This window comes from Chamaea fasciata, unplaced genomic scaffold (assembly GCF_029207755.1).
Source record: "Chamaea fasciata isolate MVZ Bird 193981 ecotype frontalis unplaced genomic scaffold, bChaFas1.0.hap1 SCAF_6, whole genome shotgun sequence".
NCBI lineage: Eukaryota > Metazoa > Chordata > Aves > Passeriformes > Sylviidae > Chamaea > Chamaea fasciata.
The window spans coordinates 59,641,286-59,655,513 of NW_027094091.1; the positions used below are offsets into that span (position 1 = coordinate 59,641,286).

Consider the following 14,228-nt stretch of genomic DNA (forward strand, 5'->3'; position numbering starts at 1 on the left):
TCAGTCAAGCTTCTGAAAACAGCGTAGGAGTCAGAGCTCAAAGATTTCTCACACATTTCTCAGACCTGGAAGGGAATATAGCCTATCTAACATGAACAGAAATGAGCACTCATGCCTATGCTTCTAATTTGAAAATACATTTCCTACCTCTTAGGATGTGTTTGTATACGCTGGGGAATATATATAATTTTGTGAATACCTTCGCTGAGAGAAACGATGCATCCTAAGGGTTGTGTTATCAAAGGAGCTTGAATTGAAGTTTCCAGTATCCTCTGCTTTAATATTTTTGTATGGCAGGTCAGTATCAGTAAAGGCAGCAGGATTAAATGTTTTCCTAACTTTCCTGTAAAGCATGGCAGTACAGTTTCTGAGCATTTTAAACTAAAATGCCTCTATGATACACATTCTACTTTGCTCTCTGCCTCAGACACTATTTTGGTGCAGTAAGCATTTTGTTTATTTAAACACTTGTTACGTGGTTCATGGCCTGACATAAACTGAGTATTTGGTGGGCAATTCTGATCTGGGATTCCATAATATGGCTCTCTGTGACTGCAGGGCAACTGAACTGGGGAACAATGCAATGGCCTATGTCCTTATTTTACACCTTTATAATTTTCCTTCTCTCCCTGCACTCTCATTCTAATTTCCTATGTTTCTTCTGGTTTGTTTGGGGTGTTTTGTTGGTTGGTTGGGTTTTTTCCTTCAGGAAGCTTTTTGATTCACTGTGGGTTTAACATTTTCCTTTTTCCTCCAGATTTCTGTTAAACTTAACAGATGCATCAAAGTAAATATTTTTATTTCCAGTATTTCCTTTTTATTACTCTACACGGTTTTTTGTTGTTTCTAATCCTGTGCTTTTGATTCTGTCATCTTGTCTATCTCAAATTCTGTCATCTAACCTTTATTTTCCTTCTCTACTCTTCTCATTCTTACTTTATCTTTAATTGTTCCCATAGTAGGGTGTGACTTTTTTGTTCCTCCAAAATATGGACTAGTTCTGGTTTTTATTAATTCGAGTCTGAAAAATAATTTTGTTTCATTTATTTTATTTTTTTAGGCTCAGCTAATCTTTCTCAACTCAATCCTTCACACTGAGGGGCAAGGTGGAGTCTTGTACTTCTGTGAAGGGATGTACAGTTTGCTGGTATTTGGCCACTATGAGGAATACGAACCTGCACTCAAAAAATAAAAAAGTGAAGGAAAATCCAAAGTGAAGGATCCTGGAGGAGCCCCTTGAGAGCCAAAAACCACCCTTCCCTGATGTGAAAGACACATCATGTACACTGCTTCTAGCAGATGAGTGGTGCCGTAAGGTAAACTTTTTTTATTGCTACTGTTTGTTTGGTTGTTAATTTGGCAGTGATTTGGTCTGCTTGTAACTATGAATTTCAAAGATGTGTGCTGGAAGGGAAAGGGAAGTTTTAAAAGTAGCATTCCTGCTTGGAAAGTGTACCCTGAGATAGCCAGAGCTGGGATTCAGCTGGATGCACCCTCATGCTTTCCCTGCAAATGGAAGTGCCTGGTCATTAACACAGCGAGTCACAGTAATGTGTTATGATCTGATCTGGCATTTATAAGGAAATAAAGTGGCTGGCCTTGGATACCTAGCCTCCAGGTCATTTGTCCTAGTGATAAAAAGAGTGCTTGCTCCCCAGAGGAAGCAAAGCTGCCCGTTATGTCAGCTCACACCCTGGAAAAGGCTACTGATTCTGGTGCCTCTGTTTGAGATGTGCTCTCTAAACAGGGTCAGTGTTACAACTGGGAGGGGGGAGCAGCTTCAGCTGTGAGTGAGTGCTCAGAGAAATGGTATAACTGACTCTGTCAGAGATGAATAAGGAATGTTGACAAGCGGGCTTGTTTTATATTCACTTTAGAAAAAAAATACATATATAATGATTTGTGTTTTGGATCATTGATTTATATGTCAGACAGATGAAAAGCAAAATTTCTATGATGCCTTTATCATTATTCTGACAAGGACCGCTTTTAAGTTAAAGAGTGATAAAGAATGCCAACTTTTGACATTACTAGAACAGCCCTATCAGCTTTAATTTTCTTTTGTTTTCTTCTTGTCAAAGAAAGGCCATTAGAGATAAATTATGATCTCAAACTGGTTAATCTAGTGACGTGCATTTTTTTTTTTTTTCTCTCATAAATTACCCCAGCCACCTTCTGGAAGCATTATATAATCCCAACAAGAAGCGAGGCACTGAAAGCAGAAATTGCAAACATCCAACGCCACCCGTCTTTAGGCCAGGGGTTCTGAAGCTCTGGGAGAGCTGCCCGCAGCCGAGGATGTGCGGAGCGATGGTTGTGGATGCGCGGAGCTGTCCTCTCTGCCCGCCCGTCCTTTGGCGGGCGCGGCGTTGGTGGCGCGCCCGGCACCGCTAGAGTGTGCTCGGGTACAGCTCTGAGCAGCAGCGCACGCCGGGGAGGGCTGGAAGTTTATTTCTTCCACTAAATTAGGGACCGCCAGTGCTCTTGTCGTTATGGGTCAAAGTTAATTGACCTCATGGCATTAGCATCAGGGTCCTTAAAGCGTAGAGTTTATACGTAGAGTTTGGAGAGGTTCGTTTTGACCAGTCTGTGTGCCTACACCGGTTTCACATTTCAGGAAATGAGGAAGTAGCTATGCAGATTGTGAGGATTTCAAGCAAAAGTTTGTTTCTTTGCGTCACACTTGGGCTTTGGTTTTTGCTGTTGAAAGCTGTAGTTTCCCCATTTTTATTTATTTTTCTTTCTTTTTCTTCTTTCTACTAATTTACCAGTTTGATGAGTGTTCAGCCGCGGTGTTTTCTATAAAACATTATTGACAGTTAATAATAATTTGCACCTCTTTAGCCAGGCATAGCCTGTGTTTTCAAAGCCTTTTATATGCATTACCCAAGAAGGCAAATATCATTCATGTATTTTGACAAGTAAACCAAGCTAGAAAACAGAATCAGATTGTTTCCTTGAGACCACTAGACTGTGCAAAAGCCAGGAAAACAACACACATCTTTTGACATCTATTCCTATGCTCAAACGTAAAATACTTTGATTTTTCCAAATGTGTGTATGATTAGCATTATGATTAAAGGGTTATGATTAACATTCTTTTAGGAATAGATAATATGAATTCTTTATATCTGTACTAGAAGTTTTCAAGTGTAATTTATCATCCTGAGTATGTTATAATAGGACTGACAAAGAGAGTACACTAAAAAAAAAGAAATCTTTCCTGCTGCTCAGTTGCATGCTAGCACAGATATATAAGGCAGTATGTGAAGTGTAAGAGAGAAACAAAGAATTGGCTAGAGAAGATGCTGGGAAAATCAGCAGAAAATATAGAAAATGACAGAGGAGAAAAAAAGGGAGAAAAATGTGTAAGAAAGACAACTCAGGTTGGATTTATTTATACCCAGGGCTAAATCATATATTATAGATACTATATGCAGCATATAATAATTAGAGTTTATTAAGTAAAATAAGGACATAGAGCCTGGAATCAACCAAATTTGACACAGAAATAAAAATCATGTTTCCTATCTGCTGTCAATCTACCCTGTTTTTAAAAGCATAATGGTAATGGAATGGAAATATTCTGTATGTTTCACTGTCGTGATGTGATGTATCAGTGTGTGTCATAACATATCATATTATATATATGTTATAAGAACTGAAATAGTTGGAGAGAAAATTAATTGAGCCATGAGTAGCAGCATACCTGTAGAAGGACAGAGACCCAGAATAACAATGCCATGCATGGAATTCTTATAATCACCTTATATTTTAGCTTGTAGACTGTGTTTGCAGTATCCCCCTTCAAGACTTTGAGATTACAGAATAACTTTCAGTGTTTAGTAACTTTCTGCACCAGTGATTTCATCTGATGGGCATTCAATTGATTTTTCACATCTGAGCATAAGAAGGCCCAGACTGTGCCCTCTTGCCTGTGAGTGTTTGGGTGCCACCAGCAGTAAGGGATGTCAGGAAAAATGCTTTTAGAACAAGAGCAATGAAGATGGAAATACCACAGAGAGCTTTCAGGTTTCATGGAACTGCAGACATTTTTTATCTGAACAGTTCAGAATGTGGGTTTTACACAGAAAGAAGTTTTCCTGGTAAAAATATTGACTTTTTATATAAAACATTAAGAGAAAGGGTGTTACTGTTGCTTAGTTTGAAGCTGCATTCATTTCCTTTTACAGCTGCATTTAATACTCAACTCTTAAGCATTAAATTAATTAATACTATTTTCTTAATCCTGTTAAAAGATACTTCTGAGGAGGATATCTCTCCTGGGAAGAGCAGAAGGTTAGGGACAGATGTGGGAGCAAAGCAGTTGATGCTACGTTGGGTGGTATTTTACTTTCTGTGTGTACTGTACCACCAGGCAACAACTTTGTATTAACTGCATTTAGTTGCTGTCAGGGCACTTAAAACTTCTGGGCAAACTGGGAAGAATTATGTTTTCCCAGAGTCCCTGCTGCTCTCCTTTGCACCTCTCTGATCTCAGTTTCCTAAAGTGAAATGCAAACAGGTGGAGGCCAGTGGGACTGTAGTGGCATTTTCTATTAGTGAAATAAAAAATGGGACCAACCAGCAACAGGCATGTTGAGAAATATCCAAGGTTTGGAACTGGATTGATATCCATTTTGTGAAGTGGGGTGGGGTCTAAGGACAGGAGGTAGTAGTGGAATTTGTGTTATGGAAGAATTGAACTTACCCAAGGAACAAAAAATGTCTATTGACAAAACAGACATATGAATACTGTAACTTCTTTTCCCAAATTTGTTTTCCAGTAAAGTCAGGTCTTGGATATTCTCTGGAGTAACCTAATGTAGATTTTTTTTTCCCCCCTAATGATCAGTGATCTAGCAAAAAATAATCCTGTGTTATGCATAGTTTCACTGAACAGCAAGATCTAAAGGGTCTGGACATAAAGCTATACCTAGAGAAGGTTTCATTTTGTCCAAATCTCTCTCTGAGGAATGCGAGAGATAAATCCACGGTTCTGGGGCCTTACAAAGGCAAACTAAAAAGCTGAGGGTATTTAGTGAGTGCTGGGAAGCTTACATATCTGAATCAGGGGGAGACATATAATAACTCTGAAACAGAAAAAGTTTTAGCAGCAATCAAGATGATACTATTAGGAAAAAGTATAGATCTCCCTGGAATGAGAGTCATCCTAAGGTATGTGTTAAAATTAAGAAGACAACCCAGAAGGAATGCAAAAGGTGATTGATTAGGAGGAAGAATTATGCCCTGGAGGTTAAAAGATGCAGAACTGAAACAAGAATGGCCAAAAGCTGTGTTAAACCAGATTTTACTATTCATTGCAGTTCCCTGCAGAGCTCTCCAGCTTTGCAAACAACAATTGAATGAGGAGGAAAAGTTTTCATCCGATGTCTTTTCCGAGGAGTGTGCTAACACTGAATAGAGAGATGTGTTGGTGGCTTTAAACAACACCTCACACACCTGAGAGCACATTCCTTGAAGAGAAGTGCTTAAAAAAGGACTGTTGTCCCCATACTTCCTCGTGCTTTCTCCCTTTGCCAAAATCTGCACCGCTGAATATTTTGGAAGAACCTCTTCAGGGTGCTTGTTTTATTTGCTAGAGAATCAATACACAAATCTTAAGACAAGCCCTCCGGCTTGCCATTCTGAGAGTTAGGCTGCACAGGACTTGCTTGTGGCCTTGCTGGTTCCAGGAGAGAATTTGAGACTGAAATACTGTTTAACATGTGTGCCCGATGACACGCTGACTTAATATCCATAGGAGCTCTCTCAGAATGAATCTATGGGTATGGGCAGAATTAATTGTTATTGCAATTATTCTAAGATACTCACAAAAGCTTTGTTACTGAAAGTATTAATTTAAAATTCTATCCTTTATTTTCTCATAAGAGTTTTCATATGGTATTGTAAATCCTAGTTAAGGGAAAACAGAGTAGTAGACTGCAAGCTTTGATAAACCATGAGCAAAAGAAGCTACCACTATTGATATTGCATTTTATTTCTATAACATTGTGCAACAATATCTTCATCTTGCTCTTGTTCACTCTGCTCTGGGCGCGTCCTCGAGTTTCCAGCATGATTGCAAATAAGGACCTCAGCAGCCCTCTGGCTTCTGTGGTATAAGCACAGTTTCTGCTGCCCTGGTTCTTGTCTGTAATGTGCTCTTGCTGTATGTCTGAAAGAATAGTGGATTAAAATGAACTAGAACTATAAAACACGCTTTGTAAACAGCATAATTTCAGCAGTGCTGTTCTTAATGTTAAAGTACAGGATTAGGGGTTTGTTTTTCTTTGTTTCGTTTGGTTGTTTTGTGGGGTTGCTTTTTATGAGAATATTGAGCTTCTGAAATGATCATGTAAATATCACAGATATTCCAGCACATCTGCCCTTCCTGAGCTCCTGTTTCTCTGCATCCATATAAAACTTGACTGGGTTTTTTTTCCCCCTTTATTTTCTACCCTTAAATATTGTAAATCAAACACTCAACGCATTCAAAACATATCAGTCCTTTGAATCTTCCTGGAAGACTCCCTACTGTGCTCTCTGAATTTTTAAGCCTTTCAGCCTCTCATATGACAAGTGTGTTTTCTTCCAATGGACACGTGCACAGCACAGTCTGTCGGATTTTCCCCAGCGCTGTCGCGCACCACGAACTTCAGCTTTGCTCACATCAACTTGTTTTTGAATGCTGGGAGTGTTCAAGCCTTTCTCAATGAATCCTGGAACCGTAATTTTTGCACTGGAACAATAAATGCAGGTTACTGTAGCCCCTTGGTTAACTTTTGCCCACATTCAGCTTTGCTTGCAGGCTGGAATCACCAAGGCAGGCAGTGTGTTTTTTGTTTCAGCCCAGCTCTGTGTGCTTCTTCCAGTGATCCAGCCACGTCAAACACTTCCTTCTGAGGGGGGAGAGCAGGAATTTCCCAGGTGCCTCACAAAACGTTTAATGAAGTGTGTAGCACAACCATTTCATTACAACATATTGTGTACTTTTGCCTTTAATAACTGCATTCCTCATCTAAGATGTCTCTACAGCTTTCAAAAATGAATTACAGTGGTATTATTTTTCCGAGAATATATTTTTCCATGACAAGAATAGCACTTTCCTAAACTATTGTATTTATTAGCAACCTGTTACCCTCTGACACTACTGTCATTTTCATCAGCTTGATAAAGTGAGTATCATTTAAAATCTCTTTAAAAATTATTAAACCAGTTTTAGTGGTTTATTTTTTGTTATTTCTCTTTAAAAAAAAATAAATTCCAATTGGATGGCAGTCAAAAAATCAGATTAGCTTGAGGGTGAAAGAATTTCCTGTGGTGGTACAGAGGAATCTCGCTGCCTGGTGAGAATTAGAAGCTGCCCATCTCCAGTCCTAAGTATGAAACTCTGTGCTGCTCTAGCTCTTCAGCTTCAGGAAGAGCTGCTGGTTTTGCTTCTTTGCTCTTTCATTGCCTATTCACTTTCCTTTCATCTTCTGCATTTTTCTAGCCACTGAAGATGTGAGGTTATGGATAAAGGTTGTATATAGATGGGGAAGAAAAACTTGTTAATTACCTAACTATGTTCATGGCAGATGGATTTTACCCTGTTAGAGGAATATCCTCGAATCACAGAATGGTTTGGGTTGGAACAGACCTTAGCAATCATCCAGTTCCAACCCCCCTGCCATGGGCAGGGATGTCTTTCAGTAAACCAGGTTGCTCAGAGCCCCATCCAGCCTGGTTTTCAACACTTCCAGGACTGGGCATCCACAGTTTCTCTGGGCAGCCTGTGCCACTGCCTCAACACCCTCACAGGACAGAATTTCTTCCTAATATTTAATCTAAATCTGCTCCTTTTCAGTGAAGCCCATGCCCCTTGTCCTTCCACTCCATGCTCTTGTCAATAGTCCCTCTTTATCTCTTGTAGGCTCCTCATGATGTCATCAGGGAATTTATCCTTTAAAAGGAAAACAAAACATTGAAAACATGAGTAGTACATTGCCTCTCTGTACCTTGCAGTGTCTCTGCCTCAAGTAAACATTCCTAATTTAATAAGCAATTTTTTTAAAAAAGTTAAATAGTTACTGGTGGACAGAGCTGTGAATTAGTTACCACTGGCACCTCTTAGCTAGGCTGTGGAATTAAAAGCAAAGAGGTTGAGCTGCCTTTTGATCCAAAAATCATCCTTCTGAAATATGCTCTTACATCTTGAGAGAAATCATGTGTGACCTAGTTGCAGTGGACAGGGGTAGGATGCATACTACTTCCAAAGAGGTCCTTTCAGTTCAATCCCCTGTAATAAGTGTCATTATGAAAAGCCTCACCCACTGTGTAATTCAAAGGAGTTAGAAGAGTTGTGATCAAAATAATTTCATTTCTCTTACAGTTGCATAAAATTCCCAGAACAAGCCATTTATTTTTTTAAGCTCTGGCTTTATAGCCCATATCTTAATTCTGTCCTCGGAGCAGCAACCAGCAATTCTACATTGAAAACAATCTGTAGGAAAAGCAGTCTGCAATTAGCCAATCTAGTCCATTGCATTGTACCTCAATATTTTCATGTTTTCTGCTGATATCTCTCTCTCAATTATTTCCTGCATTTGAAGAGATAAAAAAACAACTTAGAAAATTTTCTATCATTAAGAATCAAGGAATTATGTCAATCAAATAGAGAAAGCAAGCAAGCAAACAAGCTTTGTAGACAAGTTTCCTCATGCAAGTCAGAGACAAGGGGGATGTGAAAGCACTGGAGCATTCCGGGTCTACCAAAAAATGTGAACTTGCTGAGTGGACGGTGCACGTCAGCTAGAAATGAGCATCTCTAGAGACAAATAGGCAGGAACTGCAGGAAACATTAACTTTTTCACTTGCAGGGATGGAGATAACAAAGCTGAAAGAGATTTCTATAAACCATAAATAAAGATGATAATGTCTGTGAGATCTGTGCATACTGGGTTTTTCTAACCACTTGTTTGAATGCTTCATAAAAGCTGAAATTTAAAAAAAAAAAAAAACCAAAAAACCAGTTTCTGGATATCAAATATAACCAGTCCAGCAAACAAGAAAATTGCGGAAATCTGTCTGAATATTGTGGCCCTTCAGCAAGGGAGTGGTGGGAGGGAAACCTGATCCAGAAGGAAGGCTTAGTAGGAGTATCAAAATGGATCTGAGCACTACTTCTTTATAATCATGACACAGGTACTCAAAGATGCTTTTTTTTTTTAATTAAGTTGTATCTTTATTTTCCCTTTCCCTATTTTAAATTCCTTCCTTTCTCTAACGGAAGTACTTTTTTCCACACTGCTTCTGATCCAGGCAGCACTTCAATGGGTTTTAATCTGTATTTAGCATCCTGAATGCTTTGCCAAAAGTGCTTGATACTCCTCTGCAAATCATAAGGTATCCAATACTGAATCTTCCCCCCATCATTTGTGGCCTGAGTCCAGAGAAGCTCTAGTGGAACCTAAAGAACGTGAAACCTATGTTTCCATGTATTTTGAGTAAGATAAAGGTAAATTTCCATTTTAATTTAAGTGTAACCTTGTCCTCCACCCCCACCCCCCCAAACCCCGAAACCAGCAAAGAATAAAATAACAGAAGAGTTGATCTGAAGAGTTACATCAGTCAAATGGCTCTCCAAAGCAAGGGAGCAGCTCAAATACAATTTTAGCACCTCTGCCTTTCAGAACTCAGTTGGATGTAATGTCTACATCAAGGAACTGACAGAATGAAGCTAACTGGTGTGAAAAAAATCCACTCCTTCTGAAGAAGCTTCTAAATACCAGTTGTCTAAATCTATTGATAAGCAGGGATGCATTATTAATGAAGCCTGCAGCCTGCCTAGTGCTGCTCAGATGGTTCAAGCATTTAGTAGGAAATATTTCTGTGAAGTGCTGCACGGAATAATGACAGTGTCTGTCTTAAATCGAACAAATGACTGTAGCAAGCTCTGGGGAGGCTCAGAGCAAGCAGATGCTTTCCAAGTGAAAGGCAGTGGGGTACCACCTGCTGTAGGCAGGCAGGCAGGAACAGTCCACTAAATATTGACTTGTTAATAATTCAAGACAACAGGAACCCCTAGCTCTTCATGGATGGCACTGCCCCTTCATCATGTGGCTTTTCATCACCCTAATGAGCTACCTGAAGAATCAGACACTGAAATGTCTTGCAGATATTCCCCAAAGACTGGGACTCAAGCTGCCATAATTCTGAATAAGAAGTTTTTGGCAGTACACAAAATCAAGAGAATTTTAAAAATGGCAGGATCAGTGCTCTAGCTAAATATTGCTGCTTGCTCTGTAGTGACTCAGTCTTCAGCTTGTACAGCTCCCGGGGCACAATGTCTGCCTTTTGTGACATTTCCGTGGCTAAGAATAATTGACATTCCAGTTTATTAATGGTGAATTGATCGTTTTATTTGCAACAAGGAAAACCTACAAGAGGTTACTTGCAACACGGATTCTTAGTTAATACTCTCGAAAAATGTAGTAGTATGTGTTTGAGACCCTCCACAATTCCTACCTGTCATGGATGTAAAAGCAGCATTTTCAAATGAAGACTCTTCAACTGAAATATTTGAAATTGAATAACCTGTTAAAAATTAATAACCTCTCAAGAGTCAGAAAAGCTTCTATGCAGACTTTGTGGGCTTCTTGGTTTGCAGTCAACAGCAGTTTGTCCTGCTGCAGCGGTGCTGTTTATGAAGAAGTGCAGGAGTTCCTGTGTTTGTAGTACATATCCTGATGATTGGTGCTGTTGCTTCTCTTCAAGATGCAACATTAAAAGAACCTGGTTTGGAGTCAAGATGTTTTTTCTCTCCCAAATATGTCATTTATTTTTAATTTTGAAATTATGTTTATTTGCATGATTTTCCCAGCAGCCAGAGAGTTACCTGACTGCTTTGCAAACTTCACTGGATATTTTGCTGCACTTAATCAAGCTGACTAAGCTTCACTTCATGAACAGTCTTAATAATTCCAAGTGAGTTATGGTAGGCTCTTTCATAAAGCAAGTGATTATCTATGAGGAACTTAACCCTGAGGAGCTTAAAATTACATCAATTTCACTAGTGCTGCTGTGGAGTGCTTCCTCGGTGTCACAGTCAGTGAAAATGTCTTTCCAGCACTGAGCACAAAGTTTTTGTTGGAAGGCCCAGGAGTGTGTGTGCCTTTCTCTGCTGCACTGCTGAGCCTTCTGCTTGTGGCTTCCCAGTTTTTTGGTCATCTATATGCATTCATAAAGTTCAGATTGGCCAGGACTTAGAAAATTATCTGGGCTCCCTTATGCAGCTGCCATTGCCACACTGAGGCAAATATTACTCTTCCTTCTGCCCCAAAAATGCAATTGCTTCTGCTACACAGAACTCCTGTTCTTTGTCTGCAAAGGAGAAGTAATATGAGTTTTTACTGAAGTCTTTGTTGTTGTTGTTGTTTCTTAGACAAAACCTTTTTTGGTTTTACAACAGGTCAGTTGTCTGGTCAGACATTATTGCTCTAGAGAGTATAATTTCTTCTGCAGCTTAAAAATCTCTTTGTCCTGCTTGCTAGTTCTGGGATAAACTTGAAATGCCAGAGCGCTGGTCTGCTGGAGTGTCCTAGATGTCTCTTTCTCAATGTTGCGAAGTGGAAATTACTGATACTTCTCAAAATGATGCATATTCCCTGTGAGTTCAGATAAGATAAAGATTTAAAAATGTCAAAACTTCTCATGAACAGATACCTGTAAAACCAGAACCAGATGTGTATTTGTATTATATAGGTATCTGTAGAACTTGAAGATACTGGCAGATGAGAATCCTAATTCTTATATATTTGTTTGCATGTTCATTTTGCACACAGAATGTGGAGGGTGGGAAGTCTGATTCAAAACTTTTGGAGGTAGCCACAGGTGCTAATATTTTGTAATTTTTTTTTTAATTTTTTTTTTTTGAGAAAACCTAGTATTCAAAAGCCAAGATCAGGGTTTAGACTACAAGAGAATACAACCAGGTAGCAGTAGGTCCCAGACCCATGTGAGAAAGGGAGTTAGCTGGTATCTTTCTCAGAGCTCATTTTCTTTGTGGGAACAGCTGTTGCCTTCCTGTCCTTTCTCCACAAACTTGAGCCAACAGATAGGAATTAAAGCCCATTAGTAGGCTGCAGTATACCTAATTTTTATCCCAACCTTTCTCTCCTCCTGGCAAGAAAAGAAGTTGTGTTTATCATAATGGCAATAATAAGTAGTCGTGTAGGTTCCATGGACAATTTGAACATTTAATGATATTCAACAATGTTGTTCAAACAGAGAGATAAAGTAGTTTAGAACTGAATGTTTTTACTTTATGCTAATAAATCCAGGTGGATAAAACATAGGTGAGGAGCTGTAGGGCCAACCACCATTTATGGTGGACCAGCTGGCACTTGCACAGAGCTGTCTGGATACATCCTGCCTTCACAGACAGAAAAGCAAAGGAAAAAAATGGCAAGAAATTTTCAAGTCAGAGACTGAAAATTTTGTCCCCAATTTTATTTTCAAATAGATGTTACTTTCAAAATATATGACTACAAAGTGGCACCTACATGTTTTTCTTGCCTACAATGGTATTACTAAACATTGATCACTTTTCTGCTTTCTAAATTAAGTGGTGGGATAAACAGCAATCTGGTTTTCTCAAAATATTGCTATGTGTTGTCACATCCTGAGATGTCAACAGAATATGTGACACTGTGGAGGAGATCTGTGCATGCAGTTTGCATGTTTCAATATGCTTCATGAGTAGGAGCAATAAATTGCCGAATTCCTCACCAACACTGCCAAGGAGACAGGATTTAAGGAGGAGAACATAATAGTGTGATTCAGGAGCGCCTTTGATCATGGGAAGCTTAAGCTTTTGAAATAACTTGCAACTGGCTAGCTTAGAATGAAATTTTTAAAGGCTGCAAGGATCTTAAAGCCTTCAAAGGTGTGCTTTCTGTCAAAAATGGCTGTGATTGCTCTGCTGTGTGAGGCTTTGCTAGCAGGAGAAATGCTTGCCTGGTACATCACCATTAGCATCTCTGAATGCCAGAGAAGTGCTGTCAGTAAATGAGTTTAAATGGCCATTGGGCTCTGTAGCTCTGCCAGGGCCCCATCAGTGCAGCCACCAGACAACATGTTGGCTAGATGCTGCAAGGGTCTGGGAGAAAACACAGCTGGAGGAAAAGATTCTGTCCAACCCTGAATATCTGTTTGGAATCAGAAATTCCATAGGCTGCGATTCCACAGGCCGCGCCATAATTAAGTCTGAACTAGGTATTTCTTAAAATGTTTCCCTGTGTTTTTAACCAAGCAGAAAGTAAAGCCTTCATTTTCCAATTGCTTTAGTATGATCAGAAACAACACTCCAAAAATCTCTACCAAAACATCAGAGGAATCCCAACACACTCTTCTCAAAAGGCTGAAAAAGGAACAGAGTAAAATATGCCTTTTTATTAATTCAAACGCCTTCTGTGATTAAAATTGTAACTAGTTTTCCTCTACAAAACCAATTTTGCTTCATCTGCTGTTACTCATGTGAGTGCTCCTTTGACAGAGGAGAAAAAAAATTGGTGGGAATTCTGCATTGTGGCAGTGCATGAGATTGCATCTCCTTGCCGACGCTTGCTGCCCTGTTGCAGACTACAGCTGCTGCTCCATTTTAAAAGCCTCTATCCTGCCCTTCCTCACATCCCTGCTGATTTTATTACTTTTGTTTCTCTCTGAAGAGAGAATAGTGCTACCGAATGCAGTAGGTTAGGAATGCATCTATTCAGTGCCACCTCTTAATTTGATCTCATTTTTCTTTAATTATCTGGACTTTCAAACTCCGAAAGTATCCTCGGAATTTATGCTATTGGACATGCAAATACTTGTGCTGATTTTGCAAATAGGTTGACTAATAGGCTGAGAGGCTTTTAAATGGAAAAGAAATGAGCTATTCCACTAGGGTAGCTGGAAGTACAGCCCAACCTATTGCTAATCTGCCTGTGTCCTGATCCTACTGCTGACTTGTTCTTATGGTCTTGGGCACGTCCCTTCCTCTCTTCCTCTCTCAGCCTTCCAGCTTTAGGGCCTCATTCAGATTATTTCCATGGACTGAATTGTATAAGCTGAAATGCACAGTAAGATGAGAATATGATTTTCTTGCTGAAGAAATTAATCACTAAGAGTGTTACACAGTCCTGCTGTAAGAACTCATTGGGAGGGTGTTTTGAAAGGATGCTCTGGAAGAGCTGCCTACTCTC

The 14,228-nt window shown here is 39.4% G+C and overlaps 1 long non-coding RNA gene across 2 annotated transcripts in view; it reads left to right on the plus strand.

Moving 5' to 3' along the window:
• Nucleotides 1-6,413, plus strand: part of LOC136291444 (uncharacterized) — a 118,918-nt gene extending 112,505 nt beyond the window's left edge. Inside the window, exons 2-4 of one of the 2 annotated variants that reach the window (XR_010721536.1) lie at nucleotides 155-297; nucleotides 1,061-1,316; nucleotides 2,169-6,413. This is a non-coding gene — a long non-coding RNA (uncharacterized lncRNA). The remainder of the gene's footprint in view (nucleotides 1-154; nucleotides 298-1,060; nucleotides 1,317-2,168) is intronic. The other variant, XR_010721537.1, reaches the window with a different exon arrangement.
• The last annotated feature ends 7,815 nt before the right edge of the window (nucleotides 6,414-14,228 follow it).